The sequence below is a fragment of the Triturus cristatus genome, chromosome 4_2 (assembly GCF_964204655.1).
Source record: "Triturus cristatus chromosome 4_2, aTriCri1.1, whole genome shotgun sequence".
NCBI lineage: Eukaryota > Metazoa > Chordata > Amphibia > Caudata > Salamandridae > Triturus > Triturus cristatus.
In genome coordinates this window covers 668,464,523-668,487,520 of record NC_140586.1, presented here as the reverse complement: position 1 = coordinate 668,487,520, position 22,998 = coordinate 668,464,523, and the positions used below count along the sequence as shown (strand labels likewise).

General features: G+C 45.7%; 1 pseudogene across 1 annotated transcript in view; it reads right to left on the bottom strand.

Moving 5' to 3' along the window:
* The window catches only part of LOC146834874 (cytochrome P450 2J2-like), a 194,586-nt pseudogene extending 172,181 nt beyond the window's left edge, over positions 1-22,405 (bottom strand). Inside the window, exons 1-2 of the transcript XR_014960087.1 lie at positions 22,153-22,405; positions 8,409-8,571 (exon numbers count right to left, since the gene is read on the bottom strand). The product of XR_014960087.1 is annotated as a cytochrome P450 2J2-like (transcript). The remainder of the gene's footprint in view (positions 1-8,408; positions 8,572-22,152) is intronic.
* Between the last annotated feature and the right edge of the window lie 593 nt (positions 22,406-22,998).

Sequence of the window (22,998 nt, the reverse complement as noted above, 5' to 3'; positions counted from 1 at the left end):
ATACGTTTAAACAATAAGCATCACTTGAAGTTCATTGTGCCAAATATTAATTCTTTTTGAGAGCTAACATGTGTCCATTAAAATGAGGGCGCCCTTTTAATGGACGCATTCATTAATATTTGCACTAGATAGAGTCTGAATGCTTATTACTTAAATGTAGAATTTTAAAGCAATTGTTTGATTAAAAACACTATTTTGCAGCAGCCTGTTTAATACTGTGTAATACAATTTTAAAATATTGACACTCACAGTACTTTCAATCACAGATTCATAGTACTATAATTATATAAACCACTATTCTTCACAGCACCAATCAGAATTTAATTCTGTGACTCTCTGCCCTCACACACAGACATTGATATGCAGGGTTTGCATTAGCCAACTGAAGGTTTTATAAGGTAAACAATATATTTCTCTTTGACTAGTTCAACGTGAATTTCTTTTTTATTTGAGGGTTGTGCGTGTTATTTTTTATTCAGTTACCTGAAGGGGGAAAAACAATAAAATGCTGAATATTTTCTTTTTTTTGACCACGTCTATCCTGCCCCATGCCACTCAGGAGTACAGTTCCCACACACGTTTTATCCACTTTAACTGCTGCATGTAAACGAAGACAGCCTGGAAACGTGTCTCTCGTGCATCCGGACTATCTTCATTTGCAAGTAATTGCAGACTCATTTGCACCCAGAGCCCCCCCTTCCCGGACCACATCCAAGGCGCGGCCCACAGTTTGAAGACGTCTATTCTAAATAGAATGATACAACAAACTGGCTTGTGACATTTGATAAGAGTATAATGAACAAATAAATATCAAGATTAAATGTAAATATAAGTATGAAAATAACCACTGGAATAAAAGAGGCGCATATAGTCAGAAACATCTGTGGATGTTAATGATGATCTTAGCGTAAATAAGATTAAAATATAAAGAGGCACCCTCTAAAGTTTGTAGGACTGGGAGTAAAGGGAAACAAACCACAGAACTATGACACATTCCACACAAGTGGCAGGCGTCAATGCAGCAATCGCTCAATCCGGCTGCATCCTAAATCTCGCACGTGGTTCACAAATGGGCCCATTTCCACAAAGGAGTTTTGCTTCTTTGTGGATAAGATTGCTATTGGCTAAATCATTGTACTGTATCTTAGACCATGAGTGAGAGTTATAGTGTTCACTCTCTCACTCCTGTGAGCCCTTATTGGTTAGCATCCTAAAGAAGCATCTGGGATTTTCATGATTCCCTTACCACTCACCTTTAAAGACATAAAAGTGTGGTCCTGGTGAAGGTGTATATAATTCTAATCCTCCACTGAAACGTGCCGGTTGTTGGGAAATCTCAGCTTGCAACACGATCGCGGATATTTCCTAAAGTGTTCTCTCCGTGATTTCCATCAGTGTATGCTATTTCAGGCTGGGTTGGCTATGTATGTGAAGTGAGCATGTTAGTGTGGTGTTGTGTGAGAGGTGAGGATGGTTGTGTGGTTGATTAAGGGGATATATCAGAAGGTTCAATATACATGCACCTTTTACAAATCATGACAAAGCACTAAAATAATTGTGACATGTACATTTTTTTTTTTAATTTATATTTTTACTTTATTTATGTATCCACAGTTCCAAGAAAAACAAAACTTTTACATTCATACACAATTATAAACACCATATACATATGATACATGACAGCGGGGTCGAGCAGTTATCCAATACTAAATTAATACCACCGCCGCTAATACCGATAGCTACCCCCTACAATACTCAATCATGGGTTCCCATATCGCAAAACCAAACTTTAGTCTGCTGGGGTTTTTAAGTGCGTATAAACTGACTTCTAAATTAAAGATGTTATAAAACTTTGCCCGCCATATTTCGAAACGGGGGGCCTCAGCCTGTAACCAAGATGTGGCTATACAGAGTTAAGCCACTGCTGCCACTATAAAAATTAAAAAGCGGTGTTTAAACAAAGGTTGACCCTCCTTAAGATCCTCCCCAATCCCTAATAGCATCATACTAGCAGTGAATCGAGTCGGCTTTCCAATAACCAATGATATAAATTTTTCGCTATAACCCAAAAATTGTCCGAGCTTTGGACACAGGAAAAATATATGCACAATATCGGCATTATCACCCCTGCAGTGAAAGCATTTCTCATTATTTACAAAATTCACCGCCCCACCCCATTTCATCATAATGGCAGGAGTACGGTACAAATTAAAAACCGTTTTGTAATGCTGTGCCCTCAAGGAAGCTGTAAGACATACTTTTCTGGCAACTTTAATGGAGTTTTCAACCGAAATCGCGCTGTCTGCCAAGATATCCCTCCATCTAAGATTAACTTTCCCCATGTCATCCCCTCTAGATGTTAACAATATTTGATACAACACTCCTATCCTCGCCTTACGCCTGATAGCCTCAACTATTTCATAGGAATTTACATACGAGACATGCTTCATTAAAAAATCACGAATCTGCAAAAACGTAAAGAATTGTATAGATGGGACATTATATTTATCCCTCAGATTAGAGAAGGAAACACAAACCCCATCAGTAGCATAAAAATCACCCAAGCGTATGATGCCTTTTAATCTCCAGTCCCTAACTATGTGATCACAGAAAATGGAGGGTAATAATTGATCTGCTGATAATGGTGTGTATAAGGAGAGCCTAGGAATCTGAAATGCTTTCCTAACAATGTCCCACACACCAAAGGCAGCCCCCAAAATTTTGAATCGAGTCCTCTTATAGTAGCTTCCGTCAGGTCTGGAAAATAGACAATTGTATGTCACGGGACCCAATACCATCTGATAGATAGAGGGTGACTCTGCTGGGTTGCTCACCTCTTCCCCAGTCAATAATATACGCATATTAGCCAATAGGCAAGATATATGATAAAAAAAGAAGTCTGGCACTGCCCACCCACCCCGATCCACTGGTAGAGTCATTGATCGAGCAGCTCTCCGAGGTCTCCCTGGAGCCCAAATATACCTAGCACATAATGATTGAAGATGTTGAATCTGGGTTTTGGGAATCCCAAGGGGTACTGCCCTAAAAAAATACATAACTCTCTGGAGGATAACCATTTTCAATAAGTTAGATCTTCCCACTAAAGAAAGATGCAAACTTTCCCAATTTGTCAGAGCTGCTTTAGTCTTATCCACTATGGAGTGCCAATTAACCTGTACTAAATCTTTTAAACAGGGTCTAATTTTAATGCCCAGATACATAGCTTCTTCCACTACTCTCTGATCCTTTACCCGTGAGCGATCTGTACAGACTAATTGAGTTTTAGTGATATTTAACTTATATCCAGACATAGCTCCAAATCTACCAGCTAAATGTTCGATCTCTGGATTAGCTATATCTGGGTCAGTTGTTAAACCAGCAATATCGTCCGCGTACGCTAACACAGAGAAATGCTCATTATTCACCATAAACGGTGGAATATGGTTACTTAGTTCCAGCATGTTTAAAAAGGAATTGATATACAACGCAAACAGGAGCGGGGAGCACGGACACCCCTGTCGCGTACCCCTAGATATCAAAACATCCTTGGAACTATATCCCATTGCACATATCTTAGCAGTGGGAGACCGGTAAAGAACCTGCAATGCCTAGATGAACCCCGGGCCAAATCCCATACTATGCAAGACCCCCCAGAGAAATCCCCAGGCCACCCAGTCAAACGTCTTCTTGGCATCGAGCAGAACGAGTCCCAACATCCTAAACTCGACCTGTGCGGTGTCGAGAAGGGCCACGACTCTGTTAACATGATTGACCGTCCCCCGCCCTGGTATAAAGCCATTTTGTCTCTTCGAAACCAAGGGTGGCACAACCGATGATAATCTGTTAGCTAACATTTTTGCATATAGCTTGCCGTCACAGTTCACCAGGGAGATTGGGCGATACGAACCGGGGAGGTTAGCAGGTTTAGCTTTTTTCCTAAAGATAACTATATTAGCTTCCTGCCAGGATCTTGGGGCATTACCAAGAAGGGCAGCCTGAAATACAACAAACATATCTTCTTTCAGTTCTTGAAAGAAGATTTTATATACCTCCGTGGGGAGCCTATCAGGCCATGCAGCCTTCCACCTTGCCACACTACTCACAGCATGTTCCAGCTCCTCTCTGGTGAAAGGCCTCTCTAACATCTCAAAATCTGCAGGGTCTAAATGCTCCCACTGCAAAGGAGGGAGTCCCAGATCACGGGGAAGTTTACCAGAGACCTGCTCTGCATATAAGTTTGTATAAAACGTATGAAAAACTTTTAAAATCTCCTGTGGGTCATAAACCAATGAACCACCCATATCCTTAATCACTTGTATTCTTTGATGAGCCTCCTTGGCACGGATTTTCTGGGCAAGACACCTACCAGTAGCTTCCCCATACTCATACATTTGCTTCTTGTACAGCTGATGCTTTCATGCAATTTCTTGGGACCATATTCAATTTATGTTCGCCTTACAATGTGCCAAGTTATCCAGCAAGTCAGTTATATCCTGGCCGGCCCCCAATCCACCAGACAGCCTTTCTTCTGCTTTTTTAAGTTGATTATATAGCTCCAAAATGGTCAGTTTCGCCTGTTTCTGTAGGAAAAGCCCATAGCTCAGTACCTGACCTCTAAAACAGGCTTTAAACGAGTCCCAGACCATGTTACAAGACGCAGAGTTTCTGTTTATTAGGAAATAATCTTTAATCCAACTCTTCATGTAGCTAACAAAGGCTGGATTTAAGAGAAGCTTCCTATCAAACGTAAAAGATTTAGGGGGCTTATATATCGCCATATTAGAAACCCTAATAACAAACGGAGCATGGTCCGATGTGACCCTAGGGTAGACTTGCATTAAAGCTTCAGAGGCCCAAGCGGCAGATGTAAAAAAATAATCCAACCGGACAAGCTTCTTATGGGGACAAGAGAAAAAGGTATAGCCTGGGTCCTGCACATGATGGGTGGCCCAGACATCCACCAGCCCATGATCCATAAGCAAAGACCTCAGTGCCCTAAACATTTTAGGCTTACGACCTCTATAATCCTGTCTACCCAGCTGAAGTGTGTTACCAGACAGGTTAATGTTCATATCCCCACATACTACTAAAGGCGAGGGCCAAAGTGCTAGCTCACCATTCAGATATTCCAAAACCGTGTCCTCATCCAAGTTGGACCCATAAACTGTACATAAAGTAAATCTTGCTTCCCCAACTAAGCACTCCAAGATAGTCCACCGCCCCTGATTATCTACCCTTTGCCGCCCTGGGGCCACTACCGAGGGGCTAGCTAATATTGCTACCCGTCAAACTGTATTAGATTGTTTAGAAGCAGCCAATAGGTTAAACCCCAGATCTAATAAACTCTGCCGCTTGAGCCAGGGAAGATGAGTCTCTTGTATACAAACTATATCTGGGTTAATAACCCTGAGCTCAGACTGAACTCTCTTCCTTTTATCATATCCATTAAGCCCACATACGTTGAAGGAGCATATTCGTAAGCCTAAGTTAGCCATAAATAAGTCTTCGGGATTTGCATTTGAAGTATTACAATCTGAAAATCGGAAACAATAGTCTTACATAGAAACATGAAACTGTGGTACATGTTTTCCCCCTTTTATCCCCCCACCCATCTCAGCCCCCAGAATCCCTCCCTCTACCCCCTCTATACCCCAAACCCCCAGATCCCCAACACCCCTCCCCGCCCCCACCCCCTTCACGCGGCAGAAGGACCATAGGTCCCTAGCGATGGAGAGCCGGTAGCCCCCCACTGAGAGTGAGCCCCTCCCACAGAGCATTTCACTTATGTTCCCCACCTCTAATCCCTTATATTAAATGCAAAACTCCTTTGCCTGTATTTCTGAAGTGAAAAACTTTGTTTGTCCCTTGTGAATCACTTTTAATTTTGCGGGATTGAGCAAAAATACCTGTGCCCCTTTAGCTTGAAATAAAGAAATTAGTTGGGGAAGCTGCCACCTTCGCTCAACTGTCGCCTGGCAAAAATCTGGCCTCACAAAAAAATCAAACCCCCTAGCAGCCCTTTTTCTATTAGGCCTAGCAAGATCAAAAACAGCTTCTCGCGCTAACAAATTATTCACAGAAATCAAGATAGCCCGGGGTAATACATTAAATTGACCAGGTTGTGATTTTAGGTGAAATGGGAATCGATGGGCTGTCAGCAGCTCGACCTTCCAATCCCAGTGATTCAGTTCCGGGAATGCCTCTGTAAAAAGCTCTATCACAAACTGGCACATGTCCTCGCCTTCTGACCCCTCTGGAATGCCTAATATCCAAAGGTTATTCCTGCTCATCTGATTCTCTAAGTCAGAGAGCTTCCATGTAACGTCATCTTTTTGATTTTTTAATGCCTCTGTGAAGCCCTTCTGTACAACAAGTTCGTCTTCGATCATAGAGATTCGACCCTCCGCTTCTCCTACCCGCAGACCGATATCTGTGCAAGTCTTAGCCATCCTCCTGATGGCGTTCTGAAGTTTGCGACAGGCCCCCTGCGTCCGGGCACTCTCAAGCCTGGTCTCAGCGTGATGGGCACCAATAGTCTGGTAAATCATATCAAGGGTAATCTCCTTCGGAGGGTCATGGGCCGGGTTCATCACAGATACAGCATCTCATTTATCTACCAAATGTGGGTTGCCTAATGAGGTTGTGAACGAGTAATCCCAGTCCAAAGTACCCATAACCCCATGACTCCCCTCTGACTCCACATGTGCTTTAGGTCTGCGGACTGTTCCTATCTGGGATATAGACAGTTTTTCTTGACCGGTGCTGCCTGTATCATAGTTAGCCCAGTCTTTACTTAAATCTCCTTCCTCGGATGAGGATGAAGGGTCCGACAATTAAAAGAAATTATCCATTAAATCATTGTCCACAGCACCTTCAGCTTGGTGAGATGCCTGCGGGATACTTTGCTTAATCATAACCGCCTTATCTTGTACCTCATTAACCATTAGACTGGGAGTTCTGTGTTTATTCCTCAACGGAACTATATTGCCCATAATGCCACTGGCCAGGGTATTGTTTTTGAGACTGGATTCTTCTCCTGAGACAGCTCCTAGAGTTAGAAATGTCTTAGTAGTGCCAAAATCCTCCGTATCCCCCAGGCTCTCCTCAGGCTGCCCACCGATTGCCCTTGTGATATCAAATGCTGAGACATCTATAGATTCTATAGATTTAACTACAGGGTTCATGCCTGGACATCGGGCTGCCGAGACAGAGTCAGGCACAGCAACAGACACAGCAACAGGTATAACCTCGCTAGGAGTTACTACCTTAACATTACTTTTCAAGTTCTCTGCTCCCTGAGCGACCTTCTTACTCTTAATAGACTGAGTTTTAAAAATCGAAGGTACTGTTTGTTTACCTTGGCACGGCGCTGTTTTCACATTAGCTTCTAAATGATTGCTGCTACTGCCACCGCTGAAGTTGCCCGCGTTTCCCACATTTAAACTCTCATTAGCGGGAGTAGAGAGACCCACTGTTGCTGCCGCTATCACCGCCACCGCACCGCGGACCTTCACCGCCTTGGTTGCTTGTTTCGGCGCCATTCCGCTTTCCCGAGCAAAGCACCGAGATGAAGGGAAAGATACAGCCCGGTAACAGCGTCCATTCTGGGACACTCTCAGCACTCGAGTCAGGTCCTTCAAGGGTGCAAACACCAGCCACCAAATCATCCCTGGCGCTTCCCCGTCTAAAAGCTTTAAAGTTGAACCGTTCTGTTAAGGCATAATCGCTCAGATGCCGAGGCCAGAACGCCGTGGGAGGGTTTCTCAGAGAGAGCTCTCAAGCCAGCTAACTCAGCCGTCTGACCGACCGCCATCTCGCCGCCTCTGACACCTGAATGTTTTCCCCTCTCATCTAGAGTTGATGGGTATCTGCTATGTGACATGTACATCTAAATTAAATAATTGTACGTTTGCACCTGTGAATTCTTTGTGGCTTCACAAATATGTTTTTAACTTTTGTACAACCAGAGAAATTTAAAAATATAAATATGTATAAGAATGAATTTAATAATATAATAAAATGATAAAATTAATATAATCAAGTTGCTTGATTTGTTATGTCTAGGAAAGGGCGGCCCATAGAGCTTTTGTGAGCCTATAGAGAATGCAAATATGTCTTTTGGGAGTACTTGTCATAGTTCTGTGATCTTAGCATAAATAGCAGATAGTCTCCAAATAATGTTATTGATTCACAATGCGTTGCTTTCAAGATAGTATGTTTATAAATTAAATTTAACGAAAGGATATTAGAAATTCCCAGATATGCAGAAAATACCACAAATGTTCATTGTACTCAAACTCATACTTGAGATGCTCTTGGTGATGATAAAAATCAAATTGAATTTACTAAAAGTTATTATTATTTAAAAAATTACTGACTAATCATCAACTAGATAAAATAAAACTTACCATATTCTTTCGATACATCGTAGATGATAGGAATATGTGGCCGATTTGCAAATATGTCACCTTGATGAACAAAGTCTTCCTTCATAGTCTGTAATCCACTCAACACTACAAATCTTAAACTCCCCATGTCCATACTGTAAATATCTCCATACTTTTCTGAAAGCTGAAAAATATTTTAGTAAGTATGATGGTTTAAGAGTAAAGATCAAGTATAAAGGATCTGCACCATAGAGGACCTGTTTACGTCAAGGGTAGACATTTGCATTTCAGGGGATCCCCCTCAGTTCCAGCCATACTATAAAATGATTAACACAGTCCACTTTTGCTAACTCAGATTGGTATTGATTTCTGCTCCCAAAGATAGGCATGGTGGCAATGACAGTAATCTTAAATGAGATGGCAGCTATGAGGATGGTGGCCAGACATGCTTTGGGGAGCGCTCTAGACTGGGTACTCCACAGCACTGTCCAATGACTGGGGTCTGCACCACACAGGATTTACTGTCTGATGAGGGATGACTGACCAGATAGGCCGGAGGAGGGACTGCTCATTACTGTTTGCAGGAGCGTAGCTGGACCAGTAAGACTGGTTGGGTGACCTTCAGATTTTCCAACAATCATGCTGCCATATAATGTTAATCATTATATGAGAAGCAGCGCTTGAAGGGGGTTTATGGGCCAGTGGAATGGAAAAGATTTCCGATTGTGAGGGGTTACTTAAAACACAGTATTATAACCATGTTTGAGTGGGTATTTAAAAATCCCAGGTGAAATCCGACAGACACCTTACCATACCCAACTGAAAGCTCCTGTACCCAATTATTTTTTAAATAATACATTTATTAGGGGGTGTAACACCCCAAACAGCACCCCTGAAGCTATGCCCCTGACTGTTTGATTAGGTGTGGTTGCATAACACAGACTGATAAAGGGCTCCACAGCTTTGAATACAGTAAATTGCACCTCACTGTGTGTGGGCTTTGTTACACTGTACCGCTGATAAAAATACATATAGCTTACGTTCCATTTAGCATGCAAGAGACTCCATATCTAGACCTCGTATTTGTGGCAAACAATGTTTAGGAAACCTAGATCATCTGGAGATCCAGGGTAGGTTCCATCACTTTGCATCCGTAGTGGGAAGGCCTTAGGGCCTCCATTATGCTCACTAATTTACATTTGGGTTTAGCAGCACAACCCCATTAAAATAGCAAGTGCTTGCCCAAGCCTAAAGCCCACATGAAAGTGGACATTGAGCATGGGCACCTTGTACCAGTGGTTAGCCTTGATACCTAAGGAAGGCTAGCTGTCATAACAAACCTGTAGCGAACAACTACAAAATGGTAAGGTGACTGAACTTCTGCAGTCCTCACCAATATACCTAAGGAAGGCTAGCTGCCATAACAAACCTGTAAAGAGCAACTACAAAATGGTGAAGTGTCTGAACTTCTGCAATCCTCACCAATATACCTATTGAAGGCTAGGTGCAAAAACACACCTGTAAAGAACAACTACAAAATGGTAAGGTGACTGAACTTCTGTAATCCTCACCAATATACCTAAGGAAGGCTGGCTGCCATAACAAACCTTTAAAGAACAAATACAAACGGGTAAGGTGACTGGACCTCTGCAATCCTCACCAATATGTCTAAGGAAGGGTAGATGCCATAACAAACCTGTAAAGAATTACAACAAAATGAGAACGTGCCTGAACTTCTGCAATCCTCGCCAATATTAACTCCACTAAGAGTTGCTTTTCAACATCTATTACAATAAATCGGATTATTTTGAATTTGGTGAAAATAGATTCACTGTATTTACAGCGTAAGTGAGACTGAAAGTATCAGTTTGGATGTGCAAACATCTCTATAAACTTCCAACTGTGATGTTTTAAATTGAATATACCTGTACTTCTCCCAGTACTTTTTTCACGTCATACTCTGATAGTAGTGGATACTGAACATGTGCTCAAATCTTGCAGAAACTCTCAATGATCCCATTTACACCCAAATGACACAAGTGCAAATATCACTCTCAACTAAAATACCCATCTACATAGGACCTTTCATATTGGCATAAGGAAACCAACTATACCACTATAGAACAGAAACTGTGAGCTACAATCTGTGAGCTACAATGCATGACATTATTATAGGGCTTTGGTGGGGGTGGCCGACCAACGGGAGTTTTTGAGTCTTGGTGCATCCAAGAGCCCAATTAGGCTTGTTGGGCTACATTTTGGGCTGGGGGTATATCACCTGCCATTTTGGGTCACCAGCCACCATTTTAGTGGGGGGACACGACAGTCGGTTGGGTTTAGGGAGCGTGGGCAGCAAGGTTTTTTTGGCCTAATCACTTGTACTCCGTGTAGGTTGTCTCACGCCACGGAATTATCCAGCCATTGTGTGCTGTTTGAGGGATAGATCGACGTGAAGCAGGGATGTTTGGTGCAGCCGCTGAGGATCCGAAGGTACCAGAGGCAATGCGCCTGCTCGCGGAAGCGGGCCACATGGACCTGCTGAGGCCCAAAATTGAGGTGAGGCCTCCACGGGGGCTTCAGAGGGGGACTCGGCGGCGGTGTGGGCGTGCTCGCTGCCGCGGACCCAAAAGCCAAGGGCCACAAACTCTGTGAGCGAGCACGGCCGCAATGTCAGAGTGGCTGCGTGAGGTAAACCACTGTAAAGGGGGGGCGGGGCGCAGCCCGGCGTCCTGCTCTGCAGTGGCGTCACTAGGGTTGGTGTCACCCGGTGCGGGTAAATCATGGTGTCACCCCCTCACGACTTACCACATGGACCTCCTTCGCCCAGAGTCCGCCAGTGGACACAGTTGGCAAATAACGGGACCATACAGAATCCTTAGTAACGTTTGTAAATGTAGGTCCTATATTTACAAAATGTGCCTGTTAACAACAGTGTGCTAATGACTCATTAATCAGGTTGTACAGTGGGCTACCTGCTAGTCAACAGTTTATTGTAATTTATAATATCATAGGTATGGTACTTTTTACTGGTGTGTATCCAGCAACACGATATATCAGTGGTCGAAGTGGGGGGAAAAAAGTTGGGGAACTGTGGGCGGAGAATCAGAGTGCGGGAATAACCCAAGGATTGGATCAGTGGGCAGAGCCAGAGGCGTGGCCAGAATGCGCAAACATCCCAATTTTTTGTATTTGTTTGGTTTCACTGCCCAGTTTTATCAACCAATGGATACACATGATTATTTAAGGTTATAATGAGTTATTGACAGTAAAATGTGTTCACAAAGTGGGATATGCTTCTAATCACAGAATGTCCCCAAATACGATAAAATGTGGAAGCACAAGCCATTTGTCTCCGAGCCATGGAGTTTCTGTCATCAGCACTTCTCCCTTTTCCAAAACAGCAGTTCAAACATGAATGGCTAAAAATCCTAGTTTGCAAATGTTTTCTAAATAATATTTGCCTCATAATGCAAGATCTGTAGCATGATCTGATCATTTAAACTAATAAATTGTTTGTAGCTCAAACGTATCAAAAGTTAATAAAAAATATGACTTGTGTTGCTGCGGAGTAGATGACTGTTAATAGCTCACTGTTCTATGTTAGGATTTTAACTTATAAACTGCAAGTAACAAAAGGATCTCTCTGACAAAAGCAGTAGCTCACTGGCCTATTTACATTATGTGCACTTTGTGATCTGCATGGTACATATTATTTGCAGCAGGTACATTAACCCTCTGAGCTACCTTTCCATGAGTCAAATCTTCCATTAGACAAAATTCCGATCTCTCTCTAGGAAGAACATTAATCACCAGAGTCATCATGACATTTTTATTGTTACCGAAAATTACTGGAGGCCAGGAAGGAGGCAGCAAGCGCTTTTAAAACCATAATATACTTGCAAAAATGATGCCTCCACCTAAAGTGAGCACCTGGTGCGGTCACACCGGTTGCACCGCCCTAGAGCTGGCCCTTCTCAAGGGTCCTGTGATCTCAGTGACAGGGTCATTGTTCTAGGGTGTACTGCTTCATAGGCCTGCCCTCAAAACTGGAGGTGAACTTCAGTATGAATAGTGGTGGACAATCCTTGAAGGTTAACCTACACTTGTCATGCTAGGGTCCACCTGCTGGTGCTACGACACCGGGGCTTCTAATGTCTTGCGAAGCCTTCTAAGGTCTAGCATGAGATAGTGCTCTCTCAGGAGAGTGGTCTGGCGGTTATTAAGGCTGAACCTGGTTCCCCAGTTCCAAATTCAGCCGCTCTGGCCATAGTGCCACATCCTCTCCCCCACTGAACACCATACTGCCCCACTGAGAAAAAGTCAGACAGCCTTCAACTACAACCCAATTGTTGCCAGCTATAAACACCTGGATGCGGCTCAATTTAAATTACGCACTGGGCAAGAGCAATATGTGGCCTACAAAAAAAAGTGACAGCATCCTGGAAAAAGCAAACAATCATAGGGAATGCGAAATTTTGCAAACCATGTGAAATGTAAGCAGGAACAACATGGTTACCTTAACGCTTTTACACTCACTGTTCAGAAATCAGTGAGTGCTTTTGCCTGAAAAGTTAAGGACATGACAACAGGGCCCTGAATGGACCCATTTCAATGGCCATTGCTTATATCCTTACAAAACGTAAGCAGTATGGTAAAAAAAAGACAACATCCCTAGATACAGAGCAGCAGTACAAATTTTGTTTTTCAATCCTCACATTGCAGTACCTCCAGGATTGGTGCACTAGTTCCAAGCCCAGGGAAAACAAAGCCAAGACAACAAAAATAGTGCTTCACTGGCAAACTCTGTAAAAGTGGCGCTAATGTGTTTGGGTGTGAATAAAATCAATCTGGCCTGTTTGCTACCACTCTTAATTTATTTAGTTATTTATTTTTCATATTTTTAAACTTTTATTCCCGATGCTGCACTTTGGAATTAAACGTCAGAAAAATAGACATTGATTACCAGCAAAAGTGATTTTCTTTTTTGGATCCATTTCACAGGGAAGCAAATAAAAGAAAGGAGGGGAGACAGTGCACAATGCGCACAGGCACCTCCTCCTCCTGAAAGGTTAGGTTGCTCTGCGGACACCGGCCCTGTTGGTGTCACCCCATGTGAGGGTGTCACCCGGTGCGGTCCGCACCCCCCACACCCCCATAGTGACGCCGCTGCCGCTCTGTCATTTCTGCCAGTGGCGGGCGGGGCCACAAAAGAGGTGAAGCACTTGAAGGGTACCTTGAGGGGGGGGGGGGGGGTGTGCTCTTGCCGGCAGCTGATGTTGACCAGGCGGACAGGGTGGGGGGAGGATTGGGCAAGCGGGAGATGAACCCAGCCTGGGAGGGGACCCAGGGAGGTCTGGTTTGGGATCAACAGGCCCTGGAATTAGGTTCAAGGAGAGGGGATCACACAGTTTGTGGGTTGGGGGAAAGAGGAGGGAGGGGGCAGCTGGGCCCTCTAGCATGCCAGAGCAGGTGGGGACTAGGTGGGGACCAATGCCATCCTTGGAGTTGGGAGGGTGGTCGGAGAGGGCTCCTGCAGGGCTCAGGCACCAGTGGTCAGAGGAGGGGGTTGGGCCAGGGACGGGATGCCACGGCGCTGGGGAGAGCAGGTACTGAGTTGGACGGGGGGCCCCTGGCCAGGGTGGGGGGGGGGGCCTGGGCCATGCTCCTACTAGGCTCATAGACATCTTGGAGTGGAGTGAGGGGGAGGAGCAGGAGGTGGTGGGGGGGTGGCACAGGTGAGGGGTACCGGGCACCGGCCAGAGTTTATTCGCGCCAGAAAGCAGGCCTGGTGGTGTCCCCGGTGTGGCAGGGGGTCACTCGGCAGGGCAGGGCTGGGAATGGGCAGGAGGTGCAGAGCAGGCCACGGGGGTAGGGAATATTTCCGGGAGGGATGGGGGGTCATTGGCAGTGGTGTTCAGGGTCTACATGAGCAGAGAAGGGTGTTAACCCCGGCATGTCGGACCTTGATTTACATTGCAGGGGCAGCAGGTTTTATACTCGGGTGAGTCACATACGGCTCCGAGCCACTGAGAGGATGGAAAGGCAGTGTCACGAGCGGGCAGCCGGACCCCAGCGAGGGACTTTCAGGACACAGCACACTGTAGGATGGAGGTGCGAGCTATAGTGCCACAACCCCGGTGGGTCGAAGCGGCCTCAGTGGCACAAGTTACAGGAAAGACACTAAGGGATAGGTCAGATGGGCTTGTGTCAGGCCAGCGGCATGCAGATTTGGACGTAGAAGATTTAATACGTAAAGGGAGAGAACGGCACAGTTACAAATGAGGGAGTTCAGGGAGGACGACCATTTACAGTTGGACTACGATGAGGATAGTATTACGGAAGGGGAAATTGTAGAGGAAGAAAAGGAAGGGCAGGAAGGATGGGAGGGTTTATTAACGATGTGCCTAGTTTTTTTGCAGAAAGAACAGAAACAGTTGCGCACGGTTGCAGATACTGTGGTGCCACCTCCAACACAACTGGTTAGGCAGTGGGATCCGGTGAGGACGCCGACCTTGACGCAAGGTAAGGGCAAGACAGACACGCATAATGTCGGTAAAATACGGAGTAGAGTGCCAGTGGGAACAGACACCTGGGGGGCAAAGAGAGGGGGTGCGCTTGCTGTGAGAGTCATACGTCAAGGATATGGGGGCAGGGCCAGAGTCACTAGGGGCGGTTGGGGACAAAAAAGAGCGAGGGGTTCCGGCAAGTGGGCAGGTGGAGGAGCAGGCGGCGGGGTCAAGCAAAGTTGCAGTCATAGAGGACAAAGGGAAAGAAGAGGTACACACAGAAGAGACTAAAGAGAGCCACGAAATTAAGCTGAAGAGACTGCCTTACATTGAGGTAACGAAATCCTTGGGTGCACACCTCATGTTAGCCACAAAAGAAAAGATTTGGAAAGGCGAGTATGTGGTCATGCTGAAGCTGCTACATAGGGAGCTTAGAGCAAAAGAGGGGTCAAAAGATGAAGAACTAGAGTTGGCCAAGAGGCCCCGGGTAGCCATGACCATTGAAAATTGGTTGGCAGCCTTCTTGATATTCGCCAGTGTATACTGCGAAAAACACTCAGACAGATCAGTTGCACTGTTCAAATACTTGGACTTAATCAGAAGAACCCAAATAACATACGGGGGTATGCATGGTCCCACTATGAGGAGAAATTTAGGGCTCAGCTGGCATGGGACACATAGGCAAAGTGGGGGAGATAGATTCAGACTTTTACCAACAGACAATGGGAGTGGTGAAGTTTGGGAAGACGACATACACAGCCAGCGGTCTTCCGCTGGTGTACCGCCCATTTCAGAAGCGCCGCCACCGAGGGTGGTGGGGTACACAGCAAAAGGCAGAGGGAGCATACAGGGAGCATGCTGGGATTTCAACAAAGGCACATGTTCCAGGGAGTACTGCAAGTTTTGGCATGAATGCTCGAAGTGCGCAGGCAGACACCCATTGGTGCTATGCTACGAGCCAAGTTTTAACGGACAGGGACAGCAGTTCAACCAAGGCGCACAACAGCACGCGGGCGGTAGGGGTGGTAGAGGAGCACAGGGGAACATGGGGAAAGGCTCATACTCCCATTACGCAGCTATGTTTGGAACAGTGGTTGGCGTCCTACCCACGAAAAGAAGACGCAGAGCTATTGAGAAGAGGCTTTAAAGAGGGTTTCAGACTAAGTTATGAAGGGCCAAGGTCCGCCAGGTGGGCAGAAAATTTGAAATCTGTGCAGGATCAGAGGGCAGTAGTGCGGGAAAAATTGTTCAAAGAAATTGCGGAAGGACGCATGGCAGGCCCATTCGCAGTTTGCCCCATCAGAGACCTGATTATTTCTTCAATAGGGGTGGTGCCAAAGAAAGAAGCAGGGCAATTCCGGTTGATACAACACCTATCATGGCCAGAAGGGGCGTCGGTTAACGACTTCATAGCTGACGATTTGACATCAGTATCATATTCATCAGTAGACGTGGCCAAAGAGTTGGTGGTAAAAGTAGGGGCTGGTGCCATGATGCCAAATGTGATATCAAGTCCGCTTTCCGCTTACTGCTGGTAAACCCTGACGATTATCAGCTGCTCAGCATACGGTTTGAAGGGCTCATATTTGTGGACAAGGCATTGCCAATGGGCTGCTTAATATCCTGTACCTTATTTGAGCGTTTCAGTTCATTTTTGTAATGGGTTCTCTCATGGTACACCGGTAAAGAGACGGTGACACACTACCTTGATGACTTCTTCCTGGTGGGCCAGCCTGGTTCAACGGACTGTCAGCAGCAGGTGATAAGTTTTCAAGAGCTCAATGGTCACTTAGGAGTGCCACTGGTGCCAGAGAAGACCCACGGTCAGACTACAGTGTTGTAATTTCTTGGCATCGAATTGGATTCAGGGACAATGGAGGCACGCCTTCCGAAGGACAAAAAGCTGCACAATCGGCTGTTGACTGATGACATACTGGCCAAAAAGAAAGTGACAGTCAGGGAGGTGCAGGTACTGCTAGGACATCTAAATTTTGCTTGTAGCGTAGTGAGGGCAGGGCAAACTTTTTGCAGGAGATTGGGGATGTCACTAGCTGGTTTGACAATGCCTCACCATCACATGCGGCTATGTGGCGCAAATTCCTGGAAAATTTCAACGGCATCCCAATGGCGACGCCGGGAGAGTGGCAGTGGGATGTCACGATCTTCTCTGACGCTGCAGGGGCGGGGGGTTTTGGACTGTACTGCCAAGGGAGGTGGTGCGCAGAAGAGTGGCCTCCACAATGGAAGAATGGGGGGAGGAGCATTGCCTTTTTAGAACTCTTTCCGCTAGTGGTGGCGGTGACAGTGTGGGCACAGAACTTAGCACACAAGAAAGTGATTTTTATGGCAGACAATATGTCAGTGATGCAGGTGGTAAACAAGCAATCAGCAAGGGATGCGCAGGTACTCAAGTTGATGAGGGTTTTTGTGCTTAGCTGTCTGAAACACGATATATTGTTTCAAGCCAGGCGTGTGCCAGGAGTGGACAATTACATTGCTGACGCTTTGTCTCGTTCACAGTGGGAGAGGTTCCATGGTCAAGTTACGGAGGCGGACAAGGGCAGGACGCCGGTTCCAGCAGGGATGTGGTACATTGGAGACAAAGGATGTTCCAGCTGGTGGTAGGTCATTGGCAGCATCCACGCGCAGGGTATATGAACAGGCTTGGCAGGAATTTCTGGAGGGTGGGAATCAGAGAAGAGTAGAGCATTGGGCAAGAGAAGAGGAGGTAGTTCAGTTTATTTTTATCAATGATTGACAGAGGTTTGTCAAAGGTCACTATTGCAGGCAAGTTGTCAGGCATCGCGTTTATGGGCAAGCTATGGTGGGGCTACCCGCCTCCTGCAGGGGAGCTGGGCAGCCGAATATTAGAGGGTTGGGTGAGGGAAAGGGCATCAGGCCACGGGTGAGGAGACCGTTATCCAAAGTGCTGTTGTCTGGCTTGCTTCGGGTTTTGCCATGGAAATGCAGGAATAAAGAGGAGTTTGTTTTGTTTTCCGCCCTCATGTCTTGGATGTATTTTGGGGCGTTCCAGGTTTCAGAATTGCTGGGCAGGAAGGGGGTGCAGGGAGTTCAATGGAGCGAAGTGGAACTTCAGGAAGAGAGGGTGGCAGTGAGGATTAGACAATCTAAAACAGACCAACGAGGAGTTGGGAAGTGGGTGGTCATGGGTGCCACTGATGATAAAGGGGTATGTCCAGTATTTTGGGGAGGGTGGTGAGCAGGGGGCAGGTATTGGGTAACAGAGAGGTTTTCTGCAGGGAATCGTGCAGCCAGGTGACAGCGGCCCATCTACTCTGGATAATGAGACAAGCTCTCCTCTTCTTGGGGGAATCGCCTGGCGAGTTTGGTACCCACTCTTTTCGCATGGGGCAACAACAGATGCAGCGAAACAAGGTTGGGGAGGGACAAGCTTATGCATTTGGGAAGATGGAAGTCGGACTGCTTTAGAACATACATTCAGCTGCGGGGTTTGGCGGGGAGCATAGTTTTTTTCAGTTTCCTGTCTCCCATATGTATCTTTTCAGGTGCGGTGGCTAGGCCAGCTGCAGCGGAGTTGTCCATCTGGATTGTGGGCCAGTCATTTGTTAAATGGGCTCAGCATTACGAATGGTCTAAAGGGAAATGTTTGAGTCTGGGTCTTGACACGACTTTGTTCAATTTTTATTGGCATGGGAAGGGTGGCATGAGTTGTTTACATCGCTCAATAGGCTAGTAAGAGGTAATGTTTGCCCCGAAGTTTTGATTATTCACTTGGGGGAGAATTACCTGGTGTTGTGTAAGGGTTTGGCCCTGTTGAAGCAAATGAAGAGAGATTTATTAGCGATTAAACAGCAATGGTCTGAGTGTTATGTGATTTGGCCTGAATTCATCCCGAGGAGACACTGGAGGGGGTGGAGCGACCAGCAGCAATAGATAAGGCCAGGAGGAAGATTTACAGGGACATGAGAAGTTTTTGTGGCAAGGAAGGCATCGGGAGAGTGGAACACCCTGAGCTTAAGTATGCAGCAATATATTTTTTCAGAGAGGACGGGGTACACTTGTCACGTTTTGGTCTGGAAATGTATATCATACAGATCAAGGAGGTACTAGACAGAGCGTTGGACATCAGAAGGCATCCAAAGCAGCCCTAGGCCCTAGTTGGAGGGGTCAGAAAAGTCAGGGAGGGACAGAGACTTTTCTGAGTGGCGTTTTCTTGGTGAATAGTTTTTTAGATTGTTTACAGGTTAAGTTTATGGTTGGGAAAAGTTACTTCGGGAGCAGGCAGGAAGGGGAAGTAGCAGAGGAAATGTTTAGTTAAATTAGTTATTTTAGGAAGTGGTAAGAGGTTACAAGTTTAATGGGTCAGCAGGGAATGCCCGAGTTGGGGGTTTATAAATTGTTGCACGAGAAGGAAAAAGGGGAAACTTTAGGGGTTGGGGGTAAGGTAGGGTGAAAACATTTAGTGAGGTTTAGTTTTGTATGGCAAAGGCCAAGGAGAATGTGTTGTAAGGTGCACTGGTCTTCAATAAAGCGGCCTTTATCACACATATCTAGTCTCTTGGGTGGTCTGTGTTGCGCCCCCTCTTTGAACCAATAGGGCATTGGGGGGGCGGGCGACTAACGGGAGGCCTGCACCCCCTCAGGGTTTTTTTTGCACCTTGGTGCAACCCAGAGCCCAATTGGGCTTGTTGGGCTACATTTTGGGCTGGGGGGTATATTACCGGCCATTTTAGGTCACCAGCCACCATTACTGTGGGGTGATACGACAGCCGGTTGGGTTTAGGAAACGTGGGCAGCAAGGTTTTTTTGCCCGCCCACCCTCCCATTTTTTAGATGTTTAGGGAGAGGCGAAAGGGGGGGGTTGGACAGGAGGTTAGTAGGCTTGTTTTATGGTCGTTATTGTTGGGAACAGGGGCACTGGGATTGGGGACCTATGTAAATTTGGTTGTCGCTTGAAGCAGGTGCTGGCGTTTTCTTGGTAAATAGTTGTTTAGATTGTTTACAGGTTAAGTTTATGGTTGGGAAAAGTTACTCCGGGAGCAGGCAGGAAGGGGAAGTAACATTGGAAATGTTTTATTAAATTAGTTATTTTAGGAAGTGGTAAGAGGTTACACGTTTAATGGGTCAGCAGGGAATGACCGAGTTGGGGGTTTATAAATTGTAGCAAGGGAAGGAAAAAGGGGAAACTTTAGGGGTGGGGGCAAGGTAGGATGAAAATATTTAGTGAGGTTTAGTTTTGTACGGCAAAGGCCAAGGAGAATGTGTTGTAAGGTGGACCTGTCTTCAATAAAGCAGCCTTTTTCACACATATCAAGTCTCTTGGGTGGTCTGTGCAGCGCCTCCTCTTTGAATCAATAGGGCTTGGGGGGGGGGGGGGGCGGGCGACCAATGGGAGGCCTGCACCCCCACAGGGTTTTTGCGCCTTGGTACAGCCCAGAGCCCAATTGGGCTTGTTGGGCTACATTTTGGGCTGGGGGGATATTACCAGCCACCATTTCAGTGGGGTGACACGACAGCCGGTTAGGTTTAGGGAGCCTGGGCAGCAAGGTTTTTTCGCCCGCCCTCCCATTTTTTAGATGTTTAGGGGGTGGAGAAGGGGGGGGATTGGACAGGGGGTTAATAGGCTCGTTTTATGGTCGTTTTTGTTGGGAACAGATGTACTGGGTTTGTGGAGCTATGTAAATGTGGTTGTCGCTTGAAGCAGGTGCTGGCATTTTCTTGGTAAATAGTTGTTTAGATTGTTTACAGGTTAAGTTTATGGTTGGGAAAAGTTACTTCAGGAGCAGGCAGGAAGGGGAAGTAGCATAGGAAATGTTTAGTTAAATTAGTTATTTTAGGAAGTGGTAAGAGGTTACAAGTTTAATGGGTCAGCCCAGAGCCCAATTGGGCTTGTTGGGCTACATTTTGGGCTGGGGGTATATTACCGGCCATTTTAGGTCACCAGCCACCATTTCAGTGCGGTGACACGACAGCCGGTTGGGTTTAGGAAGCGTGGGCAGCAAGGTTTTTTTGCCCGCCCACCCTCTCATTTTTTAGATGTTTATGGAGAGGAGAAAGGGGGGGGATTGGACAGGGGGTTAATAGGCTCGTTTTATGGTCGTTTCTGTTGGGAACAGGTGCACTGGGATTGGGGAGCTATGTAAATTTGGTTGTCGCTTGAAGCAGGTCTTGGCGTTTTCTTGGTAAATAGTTGTTTAGATTGTTAACCTTATGGTTGGGAAAAAGTTACTCCAGGAGCAGGCAGGAAGGGGAAGTAGCATAGGAAATGTTTAGTTAAATTCGTTTTTTTAGGAAGTGGTAAGTTACAAGTTTAATGGGTCAGCAGGAAATGACCAAGTTGGGGGTTTATAAATTGTTGCAAGGGAAGGAAAAAGGGTAAACTTTAGGTTTGGGGTTGGGGGCGGGGGCAAGGTAGGATGAAAATATTTAGTGAGGTTTAGTTTTGTACAGCAAAGCCCAAAGAGAATGTGTTGTAAGGTGCACCTGTCTTCAATAAAGCGGCTTTTTCATACATATCAAGTCTCTTTGGTGGTCTATGCTGCGCCCCCTCTTTGGCCCAAATAGACAATGTGATAGCCAGAGTTATTTCCGCATGCAGCACACACAGAAAGAGATAAATGCCTCTTGTGATTGTTTTTGTGCAGGAAGGTGCCATTCATGCCAACAACACAGAGACCTTTGCACCATCGTTCAAGGGTGTCTGCATTGGACATGGCAGCTAATTGTGCGCCAGCGCTGGCTGAAGCTTATCTTGTAAATGCGATGTATTCCTGCCCTTTCGAATTGGCATGGGCAGCACATAAAATGACTTGCAGCGCTGCTCTATGCAAATTTTTTGTACACATGCCCCTCAGTATTTTAGACTGCAGCTGCGCCTATTACCTCATCTAGGTGTATACGGAAGCGTGTCTCCTATCCCTGTTTAACCTCTACTGCCAGGGAGGGAAGGTCACACTGCTCCATGAGTGAGGAAAGCTTGCAATACTGCTGCCATGTGTACATGTTAAGTGCATGTATGACGCTGTGCACTACTGCTGCCGTGCTACACTTGGGACATGGGTAGTATGGAGCGAAGCTCGCGCTGCTGGTCTGTGCGAAGTCTGCTCTGCGAGAGTGTGACTCGCGCTGCACTTCTTATGGTCTTCTTGGAGTACATAAACTTGTATTTCTGCCGCCCACTTGTAATTGAAACGTCATAAAAAATCATTTTCTGTATACAAAAGACAAACAAACGATGGGTTTGTCACAGCTCGTTAAAATTGTTTCTGTAATCCTACCTTGTTTACTGAGACATGAGGCTGAGCCAAGTCCAGGGATGGCAAACATCCAATAAAGGGCCAGGAAAAGGGTCCCTGTGGGTAATTCTTCGGCGCCCTCCTTTTAACATAATCGCCAACCAAGAGGAAGATTGCTAAAAACAGCAGGACGTTTGCCACCGTCGCCTGTTGCAGAAGGAAAGTTACCGCAGACATCACCGACAGCTCCATAGCAAACAAGGGAAGGGTTTATGAGTCCAGGTTACAATCGCTGGCGATATAAAACACCGGCAGAGACGTTTTAATGCATGGGCAAAGTGGGCTCTGGCCCAGGGCCCCAGCCTTTCAGGGGGCCCCCTGACAAAGTCAGCTCCGTTCTCCAGAGTTTTGCCCTAATGACCTTGAATATTTCTTAAACAGATTGTTTTAAATACTGTTTTCCTTTAATCTATTTTTATGTACCTGATGTGTAAGTCTAGTACAGGCATTTTGCAGAGAAATGTTGTTTTTATGTTTCATGCAATATACATAAAAAAGTTTCTTTTACATCAAAAAAAGGCCTAACATATAAGTAATGGGAGGGCGTCACAGAGAATATTTGCAGTAATATTGGTGAGCTAATGCTGTGTTACAATGTTGAAAATACACATAACCATCCCTGAATATTAGATGTAAACGCATTTAGGTCCTTATTTATGAGAAGTGATGCATCGCTGTGTGAAAGCAGGATGCATCACTTCTTAGTGCGCCCACCTTGCGACATGATGGATGCGTAATATTTACTGTATGACGCATCATGTCGCAAGGAGTTGCAGATACGTCAGTATTTCTGATGTATTTGTAGGCGCAAAAGAGATGCATTGCTGG